Here is an 18209-nt window from a genome sequence, read left to right on the forward strand (position 1 = left end):
ATTGTTCTCAAACTGGAAGAGGAAGACTTTGATTGCCTTGCACAAGTCTGTCAAACCCTCTCTGGAAAAATGAGTAAATGAGAAGGTTCCTATATTGTTGCGAGCCAGCATATACTCTGAAAAGAACCCGAAAGATGACAGAAATAATGACAATGTGTAGCAATGTTGGGTTGCTTACATAAAATGTTGGGTCTCTTTAAAACCAGGTGGGCCCTTTGCGAGCCCTGTGTCCTCAGAGCCCAGCTGGGACCTGGCGTCCCTCTGCCTGTCCCACCCTGCTGTGGAGCGCACTCTCTCACTTCCAGGTTCTCCTGCCCCTCTCTGAGAAGGCAGTGGATTCCAGAGGTGACAGTGGAGTGCCAGGCCTTCAGGGCCTTCCTCATCAGAGAGCAGTGTTGCAAACAAGCTCGCCCCCATCAGCAGATGGGGCCGTCAGACCACCTTCATGAGTCTGAGGGCCACCAGATGTCCAGAACCCCCTGGTGATCTTGAGAACTACTGAAACCAGAGATAGAAACAAGCCCCAGGGAAGAGAAGGCTGGGGGACTGTGAGCTGTTGCGATGGCATTTCCATCCTGAGTCCCTGTGGGCCAAGTGAAGGGCAGTGACTGCAAGATGAGCTGGAGGATGTCAGAGGACCTGCCTTCCCCGAATAGACTCTGTGACTCCATCAAGTGAGGCCACCAGGCAGCCCTCACATTGTCCTGCGCACGCCTCTCTTTGCCGGGATGCTTGGATCTTTCAGAATTTTATTTCCCACAATGCCATTACCAGCCAGCATTTCTTGAGTGCCCCAGTGACAGTGTGCCAAAGGTGTGCACCTCACACAGCATCCCGCCACCTCAGGAGGCAGGGGCTCTCGTGAAGGCCACCTTAAGCTAAGGTGTAGAACCCAGGGTAACATTCCCGGTTACCATGGTGTTGAGAGGCAGAGCCTCAGGATGCTGCTTCCTTAATCCTTAAGTGGAGAGAGGGCCACTGTCCTGAGGACCCTTCCCGGACCAGCTGGAGCTCCTATTCGTCCCAAGAGTGAAGCTTCCCTTGCTAGTGCTGGGGTGTGAGCAGAGACCTCTGTTCCGGCGTGGTGTCCACACTGTGCTGTGCCTACCTGGTTTTGTCAGCCTGACACTGTGGGCTGTGCCGTGTGTCCCTCCTGTGGCCCGAGCAGGTGCTCGGCAGGACCCCTAGTGGTGGGGCTGGTGCAGGGCAGGGAGTCTCAGAACACCATGTGCTCATCAGTCTGTGTGTGAGGTGTGCAGACTTCATCCTGCCTGTACTGTGTGATTTCCAGTGAGGAACCAGACTCAGGACAGCTCACCGGGAGTCAGAGGCAGAGGGGCAGCGGAAGAGCTGGCTGCTCACTGACCAGGGGGCAACGCCCTTCTCCTGCCTGGCTGCGCCCTGGCCATGGGCGAGAGGGAGGAGTGGGCAGGGAGACACTTCAAGGGGGACTTCCCCTGCACACCTTCCTGGGAGCTGCACTTCTGCCTTACATGACTTGCCCCAAATCGAGGGCATCAAAGCACCGGCTGCAGGGAGCAACGCTAGCCCAGAAGCCAGGGGAGTCCTACAGGCCTGGAGCAAATCGAGCCCCTTGCTCCCCACGGTGGTATCTAGTACACAAAGCCATCAGATGTAATTATAGCACATGGCATCTGTATCAAGCTGCACAATTAAAGCCAGGTTCTGCTGTTCCTGGAAGTTGTATTTTTAGTTTAAGCTGGAGTGCAACGACATCTCTAAGAATAATAGTGTGAAAGGCGAGGCTCAGCGTAGGGGACCAAGTTCACCCCAGGGCTGAGGCAATAATACATCATCCATGGGCCGTTTAGGGCCTCTCGGCTCTGGCCAACTTTCTGGCTTGAACAGAGAGTGGTTCGTCCTGTTTGGGCCCGACTCAGTTTCCAAATTCGAGGTGGTGGTCCGAGGTCCAGGAACTCAGAAAGAGGCCACTGGAGCAGTTTTACAGCCGCTTGGAGCACCTTGGGGCCACTCCTCTCGGGGGCTTGGGTTACAGTCAGGCGACCACCCGCCAGGCAGGAGATGGCTCTTCCTGGGGCCCTGCTTCCCCTTGTCTCCCACAGTTGTAAGAGATAGGGCAGCCGTGGGAGGGGAGGGCTGGGCGTGCCTGTAACCCAGACTCAGCGCACAGCCCCAGCAGTGTGTGGAACTGGGTCCCAGTCTCACAGCAGGTGCGAGCAGCACCAAGGTTTTCCTGTCGGGCTTTGGAGGGCCACAGTTTTCCTGGACAGAAATCACACATTGTCTCCCACCACCACTCTGACGTGCACACAGCTCACGCGTGTGCAAACCCAGCGCCAAGCTCCTGCTCCAGACCTGGGCAGCCCGACAGCCGAGGCAGACGGCCGTCGTCAAGTTTCTTCTCTCAGTCTTGCTGTCCTCAGCTGTGCTAGTGAGGCTGAGGTTACGGGTGGGTTCCGCTGGTGGACTGGACTTCACCCTCTTTTGTGGTCACAGGTGTCGCTGTCCACCTGCACCGGAGCAGACCTCACTTAGACTGTGCACAGCTCCAGCCAGGCCCTTCCCCACCAGCCTGCTCCTTACCGCTGAGACTGACACCAGGTCCCTTCAGCTAACCAGGTCCATGCGCCTCAGCCCAAAGCAAGGCCAAGAAACCATGATGGTAAGCGGGCCGGAACATCCAGGCACACTTACAGTGCCATGTGCAGAGCAGGCAGGAGTGCTGTAAGATTTTTGTGTACCTTGGGTAGACATAAGAAATTGTCCTTTTGCTCTGTGCTAAGATGGTCAGCCGGTTTTCCTGGGCCGAGGGTGCCCATCTTGGGTTGGTAATGGACCGCTGTTGTCAGTAGCTAGGCTGCACTGCTGGCCGGGCTGGCCCCTGCCTGTCTTCCCTTTGGAGCAGCTGGGTGATTTTAGAAGGGCAAGTGGAACTCCACTACTTTTTATAGCTGGTTTCACACCTAGGCTGGAGATCTGACTTACTAAGCTCCCCAGGCACTCAGTTCCTTCACGAGCCAAGTTAGTCCTTACGGGACTCTCACCTTCCTTTCCTTAGGTGAGGCCTGCCCTGTGGGGACCTTCCAGTGGCTCCGCTTTGTCCTGAGGATTGTCCTGCGCTGCCCCATCCTGCAGGCCCCACCCCGAGCCTCTCTGTTCTCATACTCTCTCCACAGCCCTGGTCTGAGCCGTGGTCAGGAGAGGGCTGGGCAGAGGGACTTGAGCCGCGAGCACTGCGTTCCACAGCTTGTGTGTGACCCTGTGCTCACAGGTGCTGGGGCCCAGGAAGGCACTCCAGGCAGCCCTAGGCCATGGGAAGCCCTGAGGACGCTAAGGATTCAAGTCAGGAGGGCTGAGACCATCGCAGAACTACGGGATGGGACGACAGGCCTGGCAGGACTCACGGGGTCTGCAAGAGACACTGACCCTGGCCAGGGGGAAGCGAGATTCTCCCGTGCTGGTTGGTGATGCAGCAGACACTGGTCCCCAGGGTTTTCGTGAAGTGAGAGAGTGGATGAGTGGACAACAGTTGTCCCACGTGGACCTTGGTTTATTTGCTCATCTAGGAAATATTGTCCCACTCTGGGTCCAGCGGTGTTTGGCCTTGAAGGATGCTGTAGACACTGGTCCTGCCCTCTCAGGGCTCATAATCAGTGGGCTGGGGACCCAGGGGAAGACAGACACATGGACACACAACACATAATTAATTACAAACTGTGTTAAGGAGTCAGTACAGAACTGTGAGAGAAGAGGAAGAAGCTGCTCGCAGAGGTTAGGGTTAGGGTTAGGGTGAACCCCAACTCTAACCCTGAGGAAATAATCTTGGCAGGCTACTAACGACCCCTTTCTGGAGCCCAAAGGTCTGCTCTCAGTCCTGGTCTAGCTTAACTTAGCCCCAGCAAATGCCTTCTTCACATAGCCTGGAAAGTCTCTGTCTCTGTCTCTGTCTTTGTCTCTGCCTCTCTTTCAGTTTCCTCCTCCTTAACAGCTTCTTTCCTCTTCTCCTTAGCTTTTCCATTCCTGTATCTGTGACTCCTCAACCTTGCAGTGCCCCAGTCTCCTGCAGACTCCTAATCTGTAGAGCAAGCTGCATTCTTGACTTCTCCACTTGGCTGTTTAACAGGTACCCGTGACCTCACATACCCCAAACCCCAGGTTTCGTTCCCCTTTCCTGCTCCCCTCAGCTGCCTGTCTTAGTAATGCACACGTATTCCATCTGTAGCTCAGGACAAAGCCTTGGCCGCATCTCGGGTCTCTGGCTTTCTTAAATGCTCCATTTCCAGTACATCTCTGTGTCTTGCAGATTTTCTCTTCAAAATACATCCAGAACCCAACTCTTTGTCAGCCACTCTGTGGTCTCTACTTCGGTCATAGTTGAAGTTGAAGGGTCCCCAAAGACTCCTGTTCCCCTAGTGCCATGGTGTTGAGAGTGAGGCCTAGGGCGGTGACCGGACCGCAAGGGTGCTGACATCATCGGTAGATTAATCTGTCAGGGAGTTCAGCGCCCAGTGGGCTGTAAGGAGGTGGGGCCCAGCTGGAGGAAGGAGGCCCCTGGGGCAGGCATTTGAAGGGTATGTCTTATTCCCTGCCCTTCCGTTTTCTCTGGGTTCTTTCCTCTCTACTTCCTGGCCACCATGAGTTGAGCGGCTTTCCTCTGCCACACCCTTCCACCATGCTGTGCTGCCTCCCCCAGCTGGCCCTGGACTGAGACCTCCTCTGAGACCATGAGTCAGAATAAACCCCTCCTTTGAATTGTTTATGTCAGGTATTTTGTCACAGTGATGCAAAGCTGACTAACACAATGACTCTGCCCCGAACTGATGTGGATCACTGGGAAGAATTCCCAACTCGCCTTCCTCTCGATGCGCTTGTCTCTCTGCAGCCTGGCCCTGGCCTCAACACACCAGCCTGAGCGATGCCGTCCAAGTACAGTTTCCCACTTGGAATGGAACCCAGCAAGGCCCTGTACACCCCACGGCCCTGCAGCCTCTGCCTCTGACTGTCCCAACCTCCCTCCTGCTCCTCGGCATCCCAGGGGCTTAGGGGTTCTCACTCACTGCTCCCCACCGACACCCACCAGGCAGGCGTCCTTCCTCCCCGAGGCCTCACCTCATCACCTTCCAGGGCTCCCTGGCTCCTGCTCTGTGGCGGCATCACACCCAGCCCCTCTTCACCTGGCTTTCCCTCCTCAGAGCTCGTCACCATCTGCATTTATGGGTTTGTTTACTGCTCGCTTTCCTGATGCCCAACCAGAACTCAGGCCCCGTGCTGGCAGGGACTTTAGTCTGCTTTCTTTTCTCAGTACCTGGAATAATAAACATTTGCTGAATGAATGAACAGCTGAAGCTGCAATCCAGGAAGGCTCTGCACAGGGCTGGTGGGAGCAGTTTGTGGACAGCGGAGGGAACTGTGGGTAAATGGCAGAGGTGGAGCCATGCACCTGAAAAGAGGTGCAGACGCTGACACAGGAAGCTGAGGCAGGGCCCTGGGACCATGGTAGAGGCTCAGGTCTGAGACTGAATGTGACGGGGCTGTGGATGGCCTTCAGCTGGGTGTCCCACCAGAGGGACCTGTGTGCAGCTGATGGACACATCGTGGTTATCGCCGGAGCCCGTGTGTATGTCGGATTTCACACTTGATGGGTTTGGGCAAATGGATAATGACACACGGAAAGGCTGCATGGCCGCAAATGTCCTCTGGGCCTGCTCTGCACCTCCTTCCCCGATCTCCTTGCACTGTCTGCAGGGCTGTGCCTTTTCAGCATTGTCATGAATGCAGGGAAAGTCACGCAGTGTGAAATGACATCACACCCCATTAGCCATTCTCACTTGGAATGTGCTGTAAGTTTGGCCTGCCTCCCTTCATGGCTTAATACTTCATTTCCTTTCAGCGCTGAATAATATTCCAATTCCTTTATCCATTCACTCACCGAAGGGCATCTTGACCAGTTTCAAGTTTTATCAGTTATGAATAAAGTTCCTGTAAACGTTCATGCACGGATTCCTGCTTGAACAATTTTCAGCTCCTTGAGGTCTGTGTCCAGGAGGGTGACTGCTGGATCGTAGGTCAGAGCACACTCAGTGCTGTGAGGAAGTGCCACACTTGTCTTCAGGTCAGCCTTTCCATTTGCACCCTCACCAACGATGGACAAGAGGCCTTGTGGCCCCACATTCTCTCCAGCACTTGGTGTTGCCAGTGTTGTGGGTTTTGACCCTTCTATGAGGTGTGTTCTGGTGTCTCATTGTTTTAATTTGAAACTTCCTGGTGAGGTGGAAGATCTTTTCATATGCTTATTTGCCATTTAAAAATACTCTTTGGAGAGGTCCTCTCCTCTCACATGTAGGTCTTTGGCCCATTTTTAAATGAGGTTGCTTATTTTCTTATTGATGAGTATTACATGTTTTTTCTGTTTTGGAAGACAGTCCTTTATCAGTGTTTTAGTCACCTTTCTGTCACTTGACCTGAGTACCTGACATACACAGTTTAAAGATGGAAGGTTTATTTGGGCTCATGGTCTCAGAGGGTTCAGTCCATGGTCTGCAGGCTCAAAGGCAGAACTAGCATGGTGGAAGGGTGCAGTGGAGGACAGCTGGTCATGTCACAGCAGCTGGGCAGCAGAGAGAGCAGGAAGGGCAAGTGGAGAAAGAGATACTCTTCAAAGGGACCATCCAGTGCCCCATCTCCTCCAATAGGGCCCTACCTCCACACATTTAGCCATGAGCTCAACAATGGGTTAATCTACTGCTTGGTACAGTGGCCCCATGACCACATCACCTTCCAAGAGCTCCGCCTCTGAACGTGAGATTCTGGGGCATTGTAGATCTAAACCACCACAGTCAGGCATCTTCTGTGAACATTGTCTATCCGTTCTGAGGGTGCGCTGCTCCATCTGAGTCACAGGGTAGACAGGAGGCGAGGGGTGTGGGCCCAGGTGGAAGGAGAGGTGGAAGGAGGCACGTGTGGGTGATGCATGAGCCTCTGCCCCCTCAGAGGGGTGTGAGGCTCCCACCTCTGAAGAGCTGTGTGCATCCTGAGAGCTCCCCGGTGTCAAGAGATGGTTTGGATGCCAAGTAGAAGGAGGCATGGGGGCGGCAGAGGAGTTTTGGGCTCACAGATACATAGGGTCTGACTGAGCAGGACAAGAGTAGTGAGTTTACTCACAAGGGCAACTGTTTGGTGGGGAGAGTGGTAACCGCTCAGCACGAAGCTTCGCCAGGACCTCTGGGACCTGTGCCCTTCCCGGCGTCAGGGTCTCTGCGGGTTGCCACCGCGTGCTCGGCTCCGTCCTGGCTTCCCCTTAGCAGAATGGTGTCCATTCCCATAGCCATGCTTCTCGGAAGCAGAAATCCAGGTCTAGAAAGGCAGAGGCACGTGCTCAAGACCACAGGGATTCGAGACGCCGAGAGCTCCGCAGAGACGGAAGGTAGTGTGCACCAGGGAATGTTTCCCCAGGGTGTGCACATGTGTAGAAGGCATTTTTCTGAAGAAATTTATATACACCCCAGTTCTGCTTCTCTGGTTGGATCAATAAAAATTCTTTATCAACCAACACATAATGCCTTTAACACAATTGTTCAATGGGCGAACAAACAAACAAATGAACAGGAGCACTGCCTTTTCAATGCATTCATACGGTAATGATCAGCCATCCTATTATTAGAGGGCCTAGCAGTAGTGTCCTCACTGGTAGTGGGCAGCGGAATCTGTCATCCTTCAAGCCCAATCCAACTGCAACTGGAGAGGCGCTGGTATAGATCAAAGGACAGCCTTGAATTCTGGGCAGACAGAACTCACCCCCTGCAGTCAAGCTGTGCCGGAGAGGTAATTCGGGATGTGTCTGTCAACTGCACACATCTTGAACGTAATGCAGGGGAGGTGCAGGGCTGAAGATAGCTGCTCAAGGGGGCAGGAGGGATCCACCTGCTTCGAGAGCCTGTGTGGGCCCCAGAAGTATAGTCCATGCATCTCTGCTGCGGGAGCGGACGGGGGCGTTAATGTCTCAGTGAGACCTTTCCTTGGCTTGGGAGAGAGCCCAGCCCAACCCTGGCAAAACTGTCCTGTGACTGTAGGCCGAAGCCCAGCAGCTATTTTCCATAAACCACCAGATAGTAAATAGTTTGAGCTTTGTGGACAGTATGGTCTCTTAAGTTTGTCCTTGTACAAGGGCAGCTCTGGACTGCATGTCCGCAAGCGGGCACAACATCATTTCCAAACCCAGGAGTGGGGCTGGGCTGAACCCACAGACAGCAGTTTGCCAGCCATGCTGCTCGTCTCCACTGGGCATTTCCTCAGCGCTGGGAAATATAGAGCCTTTATCTCCACGATGTCCGGTTCACTCCTGGGGGTACAACTTTCATCAGCCCCCGGAGCTGGGCAGTGCCTGCTGAGCACCCTGGTCAGGAGGACCAACTCTGCCAGGGGACCACAGTCTCCGATCTGCAAGAAGCTTCGCTAGCGCTGTGGGGGCAGAGCCTGGTTCTGAGCCCTTCCCCGGCAGGGTCTCTGCCGGTCACCACAGTGAGCTCGGCCCTGTCCTAGCTTCTCCTGCGAAGAACGGTGCCCTTGTGACTCCAGCCTCACTGCTGTGCTTCACTGCTGCATGAGGCGAAGCCTTGTAAGTCCCTATACCCCGGGGGTCCAGAGGGACAGAAGGGGGGCCGGCAGAGAGCCAGCGAAGGCGGTACTCCCCTGACGCTGGCAAGTGAGCTCAGGAGCCCGAGAGCAGACTTCGGAAAAGGATGCAGACGTCCGGTGTGAGCACCATGCTGTGGACCCACTGCCCCTCACTGCCTCCACATCCCCCACCCTGCCTCCTGCCGCCTGTCTTCCCCGCTAGGACACCAGCCCTGGGCTCGGGTCAGCTCAGGGTTGGGAGTGCTGTCTCCGCAGTACCAGCGATGGAGGAGGGAGGCGCTCCCAGCACACAGTAGGTGTCCGACACAACTGTTAAAAGGGAAGACAAACGAAGGGGCGGGGTATCTTCTCCATGACTGCCCAGCCTCGAGGAGAAGCCAGCACAGCTTGGGCAGAGCCCGTTTCATCATCCTTGTCATCCTCGGGGTTAGCGCTGGCCACTCAGGCGCCGCCACCGGGCCCCCATCCTGTGGGTTCTGGACTCGGCAAGGGCATCTGACAACAGCCACACTGAGGTTCAGCCCCAGCTCCTTCACATGGTCCCTTGCTTCCTATTTGCAGCTTCCTAGCAGGGTGGTAACAGGTGGCCCGTCCCCGAGAGGACGATGGTGGCCCTCTAGACACAGCAAACCAAGGTTGGGTCACTTGGCCAAGTCCCTGTCGCCTCAAGGGCTACACTGAAAGGAGACACAAACCTACTCCCTTCTCTCTCCAGAGTCTGTGGCTTCCGCGGGTTCCCGCCTCTCTGTTTGCGGCCGTGGAAGGAGAGTGTCACGGGCAGCTTCACTGCTCCCAGCTCCGCACCCCAGCACTGCCTGTCCGGCGCCCCTAGCCCAGCTCGACCTTTCCGGCTGTCTGCTCGTTCTTCTTCCCTACATTCCATCTCTAAGGCATATTTACTGAGCAAAGGGTTAGAGACCTTGCATGGTTCCAGAAATGCACCCATCTTTGATTAGAGAAGACCCCAGAGGCGATCAGTAACCATTTTGGGAAATGTGCCAAGCAAGGTGCCATGGAGCAAACTCTGAAGGTGGAGGGCTGGCACCCAGGGGTGGGTGAGCATGACCAATGTCAGGGGCTTTCTGCTGGAAAGGAGCTTGGCCACGTCTGGGAAGGAGGGGGTGTGGGAAAGGGAAGATGGCGAGTTACCCGGAAGGCAGGAGCCAAAGTACACATGATGCAAATTGAGTTCAGAGAGAAGAGCACTCAGGGAATTTTAACTGAGCAGCTACTCTGAGTGCCAGCCCCATCTTGAGGATTAAACTAAACCAGGAGACAGATTCCTGTCCTCAAACTGCTGATAATGGAGTGTGGGTCATGAGCAGCTTTCCTGACATGCTTGAAACCCCATCTTTTCTATGAAGCAGGTTTAACTAAAATTGCAGAAAGTGGCAAAAGTTGTCCAGTCACTCTCTCCAAATTGCCCACCTGAGCTGCTTGAGAGCAGATCCTGGTTTGGACGCAGGCACCAGGGCGCTGCGGGCTGGAGCTCGTTCTTCTCCAGCGTGGAGGGCTCACAGCCAGCAGAGGGGGCTGCCTACTTCTCTCTGCAGATGGCAGTGGCGGTGACTGGTTTGTGGAGCTGATTTCCCTGATGGGTCCCGGGGGCCAGTCGCTCTGTGTAGTCTTAGGTGAACCCGACGTGGATGCGAGGCGGATGCCGGGGTGTGGTGAGGACCAAGCACTGTCCCAGGACCCTCAGTGCCACGTGAGCTGCCTGGTCCTCTCGGGTCCTCTGGCAGTGGCTCACTGTGGGCATACAGCGATGATCTACTCTCCGGGGAGCCTTGGCTCAGGGGCAGAAGGAAGCAGACCCAGCGTGGCCAGGTGGAGTGTGAGCCGAGACCGACAAGACCCCCATTCCTTCTGAGCACTGCGTGAGTACATGTCCAGTTCCTCCACAAGGCTCTACCTTTTCCTAGCGCACTAGTTGGAAACCAGGAACCCAGAATATGTTCAGAAAGGAAAATAAGTTTGCTTTTCTTTGGCTAAGGTCCTGGAGGCCATGGCAGTAGGTGGGAGAGAGAACATTTATTAAATTGCCACTTTTGTCTACCAGAGCTTGTCCCGGCCCGCGGGTAAGTCAACGGAGACCCTAGAGGGGGAGCGAGGATGAGAGGGGACAGGGGACACGAGAGATGGAGACAAGACAGGTTTCTGATCAAGTCTCGTTTATTGCAGAAGCTGTTACAACATATATACCGTAGGGCTAGAGGGGAGGAGCAAGAGGAGGGTACTGGGGCTACTTCCTTGTTGCCGGGTAGATTTGCAGCAGGCCCGGATATGTCCGTAAAAGGCACTCAAGAGTTCTAGCGGGGGGGCAAGGCCCCCCACAGGTCCTCCCTTTAAAATTATAATTTTAGAAAGGCGTCAGGAGAGCCAAGCCTGTGGGGGCTGAGCCTGTCTTGGGTCAGAGCAACACACGTGTCTGCACCGTGCACCTTACCCGTCATCGGTTAACCGGAGAATCAAGGCTCTGGCACCTGTCTTAGGCGGCACACGAGGGCTCTCTCATTGCATGGCACGCTTGCTCAGTTGCCTGTCATTGGCTTGCCAGCCCACTCACCAGGTGGGGCGAGAACACTTCGCCACGGCAAGGACCTAATCGATGGTCCGACATTCGTCCTGGTCAGCCATTGCCAATCTATTATAGTAGACCTGTATGGGCGCTGTTTTTATTGCCTCTATCTGGGCTCTAAGAAAGGCCATGATTTTGTTATAAAGTACGGGCCCTAAAGAAATGAGCAAGAGTAGACCCAATAAGGGTCCCAGCAAAGGGAGGAGAGATAAGGGAGGAAACCATTGAGGCCAGTCCAGAGGGGATTTTGAGTGAATTTTTGTCGTCATCTGTTTAAATCTTCCTGAAGTTCGCGAATTTTTTCCCCTGACGATCCCAGATTTGTTGGCATAAAAACAGCAATGTTCATTTAAGGCTAGACTGTGAATAAGAGAGTTAAGCTACCCTGATTAAGCTTTTGAAGATAACCAATGTGGACATGCTACAATAACATATTCAGAACTTAACCAATATGAACGTTTTGTAACAACATATTTAGTGCTTAAATATCAAGGACAACCAATACAATCAATTTATAACATATTTAGATAATATTCATTGTGATATGTCTCCCATAAGATTATATAATATAAAATTTACTAGGGGGTCCCTTTAATGAATTAAGACCAGAATAATCATTTTCTGGGTGGCCACTTCTATATTCATCAAAGGGAGTTCCCATCTATAATCGTTTTGACAAACAATTAAGAATATATATCTTTTTATTTTATAACTGTTAATTGTAATTTGATTGTTGCGTGTGGGTAACAATGCACGTCACTTTCATAAAATAAATTTCAGTGGTACTTTGATCAATTAACAACCTGGGAAGAAAAGCATGTCTTTAGTTTAATAATATTATCTATAAGTCAATTTAACAATAGGCGAATATCCTTTGAAGAGGAAGGAACATATTGAGCTCAACTGTACAAACACAAACAACAGACAATAGACAAACATATAAGACAGTGTGTAAAATTAGGGTGCACCCAAATATAACTAGCCAAATTGAATTATACTATACTCTTGATGATTATTAGATTGTAATTGTAGGCGCCATTGTTAACTGGTTAAGATTGGACAACGTCAGGTCATCGGCATCATCAGCACACCTATCAACTTGTTTTACTAGGCGTTCTGGGAGCCACCTGGCTGACTTCATTTCCTTGGAGTAAATACACACCGATCCTCGGCCCCAGATAAGTACAGGATCCGGCCCGTGCCATGAGTGGTCCAGGGGGTCTTTCCACATCACCGAGGCAAATTGTCGTTGCGTCTCTGGTTGCCAGAAACGATTGGCTGCAGATAAACCTTTGGCATCCAAATTTAAGAAGTTAAGAATAAATAGTGCATGTGATATCAGATTTCTAGGAGACCCCTTAGTAGGATACCATTCCCCCTTTTTTATTTTGTCTAAAGTAATTTTAAGTGTGAGATTAGCCCTTTCTATAATGCCTTGTCCCTGTGGATTATATGGGATTCCCGTTATATGTGTTATTGTAAATTGTTTGTAAAATTTGGAGAAGCCAGAGCTGATATAGCCAGGACCATTATCTGTTTTAATTTGTTGTGGGCAGCCAAGCACTGAGAAGGCAGTGAGGAGATGAGCAATGACGTGTTTAGTAACTTCCCTAGACTGCAGGGTGGCAAATATGAATCCACTATATGTATTAATGTTGACATGTATATATTTAAGATTTCCAAATTTAGGGTAATGTGTGATGTCCATTTGCCATAGGGCATTTGGAATCAAGCCACGAGGATTAACTCCCAGATGAGGTGTAGGAAGGTGCAGAGTGCACGTAGGGCAGGCCTTAACAATTTGTCTAGCTTGTTCTCTAGTAAGCTTATACATAAGGCGAAGCGTGTGAGCATTAAGATGATGGAATTGGTGTGCCTTCTGTGTTTGGTCAATCGGACTGGGGGCATCAGTATTTATTGAATAGGCAAAAGCCTGAGGTCTTGTGGCTAGGTCTGCTAAGCGGTTGCCCTCTGCAAGTGGGCCGGGTAGGTTAGAGTGGGCGGTTTGGAACTGGACAATGTTATCATCCCACACATAGGCAGCCATTCCAGTGGAAGAACCGTCTGTAAAAACGGGTAGAGCCTTTGGCAGAGGAAAGCAAGAAGTGATCTTCGGGAAAATGAAGTCATGTCTGTTGGCAAAGTCAATAAGTTTGCTGGGAGGATAGTGGTTGTCCAATAACCCTGAATAAGAAGCAAGAGCAATTGGCCAGGAATCGGTGGTTTGTATAAGCCAATCGACCTGGTCCTTAGGGTAGGGTTGGATAATGACATCAGGTTTTTTTCCAAAGTACATCTTTTCATGGTCTCTGCCCAAGATAACTAGGTCTGTAACTGCAACATAATAGGGGTAAAAGACCCGCTTAGGGGAAACTGGGAGATGAACCCACAAAAGGGGAGCGGTTTGCCAAAAGACAGCAGTGGGAGAGAGGGAGGTTTTGCAGATGATATACTGTAAAGGAGAGTTATAATCCATAAAAGTAATTGTTTGATTTTGAATGGCTTGTTCCACTGTACTGATGGCTTTACGCCCCTCGGCAGTGAGCTGTCGAGGTGAAGTAGGGTGGTTATCACCTTGTAGGGTATCATAGAGAGGCTTCAGGTCATGTTTAGTGAGCTTTAAATAGGGCATAAGCCAATTAATGTCTCCTAGCAATTTTTGGAAGTCATTTAAAGTCTTAAGACCGTCCAGCCGCAAGGTAAGCTTTTGGGAGGAAATGTGACGTCCCTTCATCTGAAATCCGAGGTAGTTATAAGGGTCTTTTAGTTGAACCTTATCAGGGGCAATCTGGAGGCCATGAGATTCAAGTGTCCGTCGAAGGTCAGCATAATAAGCTAAAACCTCACTTCCTAATTGCCCCGTTACAAGGATATCATCCATGTAATGGATAATATACATTTGAGGCCAATTGTCTCGGGTGGATTGGAGTGCCGCGGCTACAAATGACTGGCACAGGGTGGGACTATTGGCCATGCCTTGGGGCAGAACCAGCCACTGAAAGCGCTGTATTGGGGTACAGAAATTGGTCGCTGGAAGGCTAAATGCGAAGCGTTTTTGATCAGCAGGATGTAAGGGAATGGTGAAAAAGCAATCCTTTAAATCAATAATAATCTTGTAATACCCAAGGGGAATGGCTACCGGCGAAGGGAGACCAGGTTGTAAAGCTCCCATGAGTACCACGGTTTTATTAACTGCTCTAAGATCTTGTAAGAGTCTCCATTTTTCCGACCGTTTTTTAATGACAAAAATGGGAGTATTCCAAGGGGAGTGGCTAGGAATAATATGGCCAGCATGAAGCTGTTCCTGCACCAACTGTTGAGCTGCTGACAATTTCTCCTTAGAGAGGGGCCACTGATCGACCCACACTGGATCATCTGAGAGCCAGGTAATCTTTTCAGCATGGGCCGCAGGAGTGTCAATGGCCCCTATGGAAAATGGCCTAGCCCTGCCCGAGGGGGCCGAGGGACAGGCTCAATGGGGTGAGTAAGGTTTGTAGGGTGTTTCCCCAGTCCCATTCCTGGAATGTACCCATTTTTAAACATCTGCATAGTGACAATTTCATTGGGGCTGGAAATAATTATCCCCATTTGTGATAGTAAGTCTCTTCCCCATAGATTAATAGGTAACCCTGAAATGATATAAGGTTGAATGGTGCCCTGATTACCATCTTGGTCTCTCCAGGTCAGATCTTTGGCACTTTGTTTAGGATTTTCACTCTGACCTATACCCCCAAGATGGGTGAGGGTGTCTTTTAATGGCCATGCCTGAGGCCAATCCTCTCCCTTTATGATAGTTACATCGGCACCAGTGTCAACCAGCCCAGAAAATTGTCTCCCATCTAACCACAAGGTCACGAGAGGCTTTTGTGTTGAAAGTATCTCTGACCAGTAAACATCAGATGAGCCGAATCCCTGGCTGCCTCGGGCATTGTTTAGAGCCTTATTAGAGGTAGAGAGAAGGGGAAGGAGTAGCAATTGAGCAAATCTTTGGCCTGATTGAATGGTATTAATAACTTTGGGAGAAGAAACCATAACTTTAATTTCCCCAGAGTAGTCATTATCTATCACTCCTGGGTAAACCAACAGCCCATTTATGGTACTACTGCTTCGGCCTATTACGAGGCCAAAAGTCTCTCTAGGTAAGGGTCCAAAGACTCCTGTGGCGAGGGCCTGGACTCCCATTTCTGGGGTCAATACTGTGTGGGTGGTGGCACTGAGGTCCAATCCGGCACTTCCTTTTGTGGCTCTGATGAGGTCTGAAATGGATTGCTGTTTATTGGAGCAAAATTGAGCGCCCCGTAAATTTGTTTGGAGTTGGGGGCCTGGGGCTGGCCCCCTTTCCCGTTTCCCGAATTCGAATCCTTAAGAGGGGGAAGGGGTCGGCCCTGGGCATCAGTTTTGGATCGGCACTTACTCGCCCAATGCCTCCCCCGATTACATCGGGGGCAGGGCCCTGGGGGCGGAGCATTGGGGCCCTGCATTTTAGTGGTCGGGCATTCTCTAGCAAAATGGCCGGTGGCCCCACACCGGAAACACTTATTGCCGACGTGGCGCTGCAAAAATTGTTTGACTGTGAAGCCTTGCATGGCGGCCGCCATGGCAAGGCCCTGTTGGTAGGCGGCCCCAATCTCAGAACAAAGGCGAATGTAGCCGGAAAGGTCAGTTTTCTTTTTATAGGGGCGGATAGCGGCCTGACAGGCGGCATTGGCGTTCTCAAAAGCAAGCTGTTTAACGAAATCCGTCCCTGTCTCCGCACTCCCAAAAATCCGGCCTGCCGCCGTGAGAAGGCGGTGGACAAAGTCCGCAAATGGCTCGTCTGGGCCCTGCCGAATGTTAGTGAGGGAGGCACTCACGTCTCCTTTGGAGGGGAGCTTTTTCCAGGCCCTAGTGGCTGCAGTCTGAATCTGGGCATATAACCCCGCATCAAATTGTATTTGTTGGTCGTTGGCGGCATAGGCCCCCTCCCCAAGGAGCATGTCAAGCACCCATCCATTCCCCGCCTGAGCATTGCGCCTAGCAGTTTCTCGGCAATTTTTAACATATTTAGATTTCCATAATAAATAATCACCTCCTGTAAGGGTGGCGCGGGCCAGAGTCTGCCAATCAATTGGGGTGAGCCAATTTTCTGCCACCGATTCTAAAATAGCCATGGTGTAAGGTGCACTGGCCCCATATTGAGCTGTAGCCGTTTTAAATTTTTTAATGACCTTAAAATCAAAACCACTGTGGTGTCTTCACGCCTGTCTCTGTGCGTCAGTAGTTTTAGTTACGGGAAAGGCTTCCGCATTTTTAAGTTTCAGGGATACTCCCGACCCGGATGGCACCCTAGGGGCCGCCCCTCTAACGGGGGGTCGTGGCTTAAGTTTGTCTTCTCTACGGACATTTTTATGGGCTTTGCCTGTTCTTAAGCCTTCAAGCTGGGTAATAAGTTCTTGGTGTTCCTTTTTTAACCTTATCTGTTCTTCTAGAAATTCTATTTTGTCCCGGAGTTCCTTTTGGGGATCAACAACAGGACATGCCAGAGTGGGAGTGTCGGGGCCTGAAGAGATATAAGGAGGGGGATATCCGGAGTCGCCCCACAATGCTCCCCCCGCGGGCTCCTCCGACCCGGAGCCCTCTTGGGGCGGATCTGGGGGCGGAGGCGGGCCACGATAGGCTTGAAGGGAGGGATATAGGGGCGGAACCTTCCGCGAGGGTGGGGCTGTCCTAGAGGCGGTGGCGGAAAGCAAGGAAGCAGGGGTTCGGCGAGGCCCTGCCCTACAGGGCTTGGCAGGGTTCGTGGCCGTTTGGGGTTGGTCCGAAGGGACGTCATGTCCGTCGGGGGCGGGATCGTCGTCACTGTCAAAGGACATCAAGTCCTCTTCTTTGTCTGACAAAGAAGTCGTGGTCTCAACGGGCCTGGGCCCCGGCGCCATATTGGCCCGGGAGACTGCGTCAGAATCACTGGCGGGTGTCAGCCCCTTACCATCTCGGAGAGCTACCTCCCCAGCCTGTATAGCCTGCGCCACCAGTGGATCCCTCGCTTTATGAGAAATAATATCATTAATCAAATTCCAATATGAGAACGCCGCAATAGGGACCTTCCCGGGTCCGCAAGTGGCATAATAATCCTGGAGAGCTTCCCCCACCTTTTTCCATCTCTGTTCGTCAATGGTTCCTTCAGCAGGGAACCAGGGACAGAGATCTTTAATATAATCAAAAAATCTTAACAACTGTTTGACTGTAACCTTTACCCCTCGTGCCTGTAATGTCTTCTTGAGACCTTGCACAAACAATTCGTGCTGACTAATGCCCTGTCCCATAATCGCTGCTCAACTTACCGAGGTGCAAAAAGACGGCAGGTCCACGTCAATTGCAAGCCTCTCCCGTGTCGAGTGTGCTCTTTGTTCCTCAATCTTAATCTTAGGGCCCCTGAGCAGCGTCCTTCACTGGATCCCCCGTTCTCTGGCCGCACGTTGGGCGCCACTTGTCCCGGCCCGCGGGTAAGTCAACGGAGACCCTAGAGGGGGAGCGAGGATGAGAGGGGACAGGGGACACGAGAGATGGAGACAAGACAGGTTTCTGATCAAGTCTCGTTTATTGCAGAAGCTGTTACAACATATATACCGTAGGGCTAGAGGGGAGGAGCAAGAGGAGGGTACTGGGGCTACTTCCTTGTTGCCGGGTAGATTTGCAGCAGGCCCGGATATGTCCGTAAAAGGCACTCAAGAGTTCTAGCGGGGGGGCAAGGCCCCCCACAAGAGCTCTTTTCTCAGAGCACATATTTCTCCTCCAAAAACCAAAAAGAAACAAAAGAAACAAAAGCACTGATTTTTAATGTAGGAAAGCTCAGAATCAGAAGAGATGCACTGGCCGAATTCACATAGCTGGAGGGGAAACACTGGGCGTCCAGCCTGGGCTCCCTGTGGGTCCTTCACCCTTGGGGCTGCCTCGGGCTCTGCATGGGGTGCTGGCCTCAACCATTCCGTCTGCTCCCTCTACCACACCCCGTTTCTCACCCACTCCACTGGGCTAG

At 52.1% G+C, this 18209-nt stretch overlaps 2 long non-coding RNA genes across 2 annotated transcripts; one reads left to right on the forward strand and one right to left on the reverse strand.

Annotated features, from left to right (window-relative positions):
- The first annotated feature begins 2177 nt into the window (after positions 1–2177).
- Positions 2178–6618, forward strand: LOC110346216 (uncharacterized). Its single transcript, XR_002390121.2, has 3 exons — positions 2178–2644; positions 3992–4105; positions 4748–6618. It is a non-coding gene; the product is annotated as an uncharacterized LOC110346216 (long non-coding RNA).
- A 4152-nt stretch (positions 6619–10770) lies between these two features.
- LOC147828474 (uncharacterized) lies at positions 10771–17928 on the reverse strand. Its single transcript, XR_015450734.1, has 2 exons — positions 17515–17928; positions 10771–12484 (listed from the first exon to the last, which is right to left on the reverse strand). It is a non-coding gene; the product is annotated as an uncharacterized LOC147828474 (long non-coding RNA).
- Positions 17929–18209: the final 281 nt, after the last annotated feature.

The sequence above is a fragment of the Heterocephalus glaber genome, unplaced genomic scaffold (assembly GCF_053883595.1).
Source record: "Heterocephalus glaber isolate CG9 unplaced genomic scaffold, H.glaber_assembly_v1.0 deba00001067, whole genome shotgun sequence".
NCBI lineage: Eukaryota > Metazoa > Chordata > Mammalia > Rodentia > Bathyergidae > Heterocephalus > Heterocephalus glaber.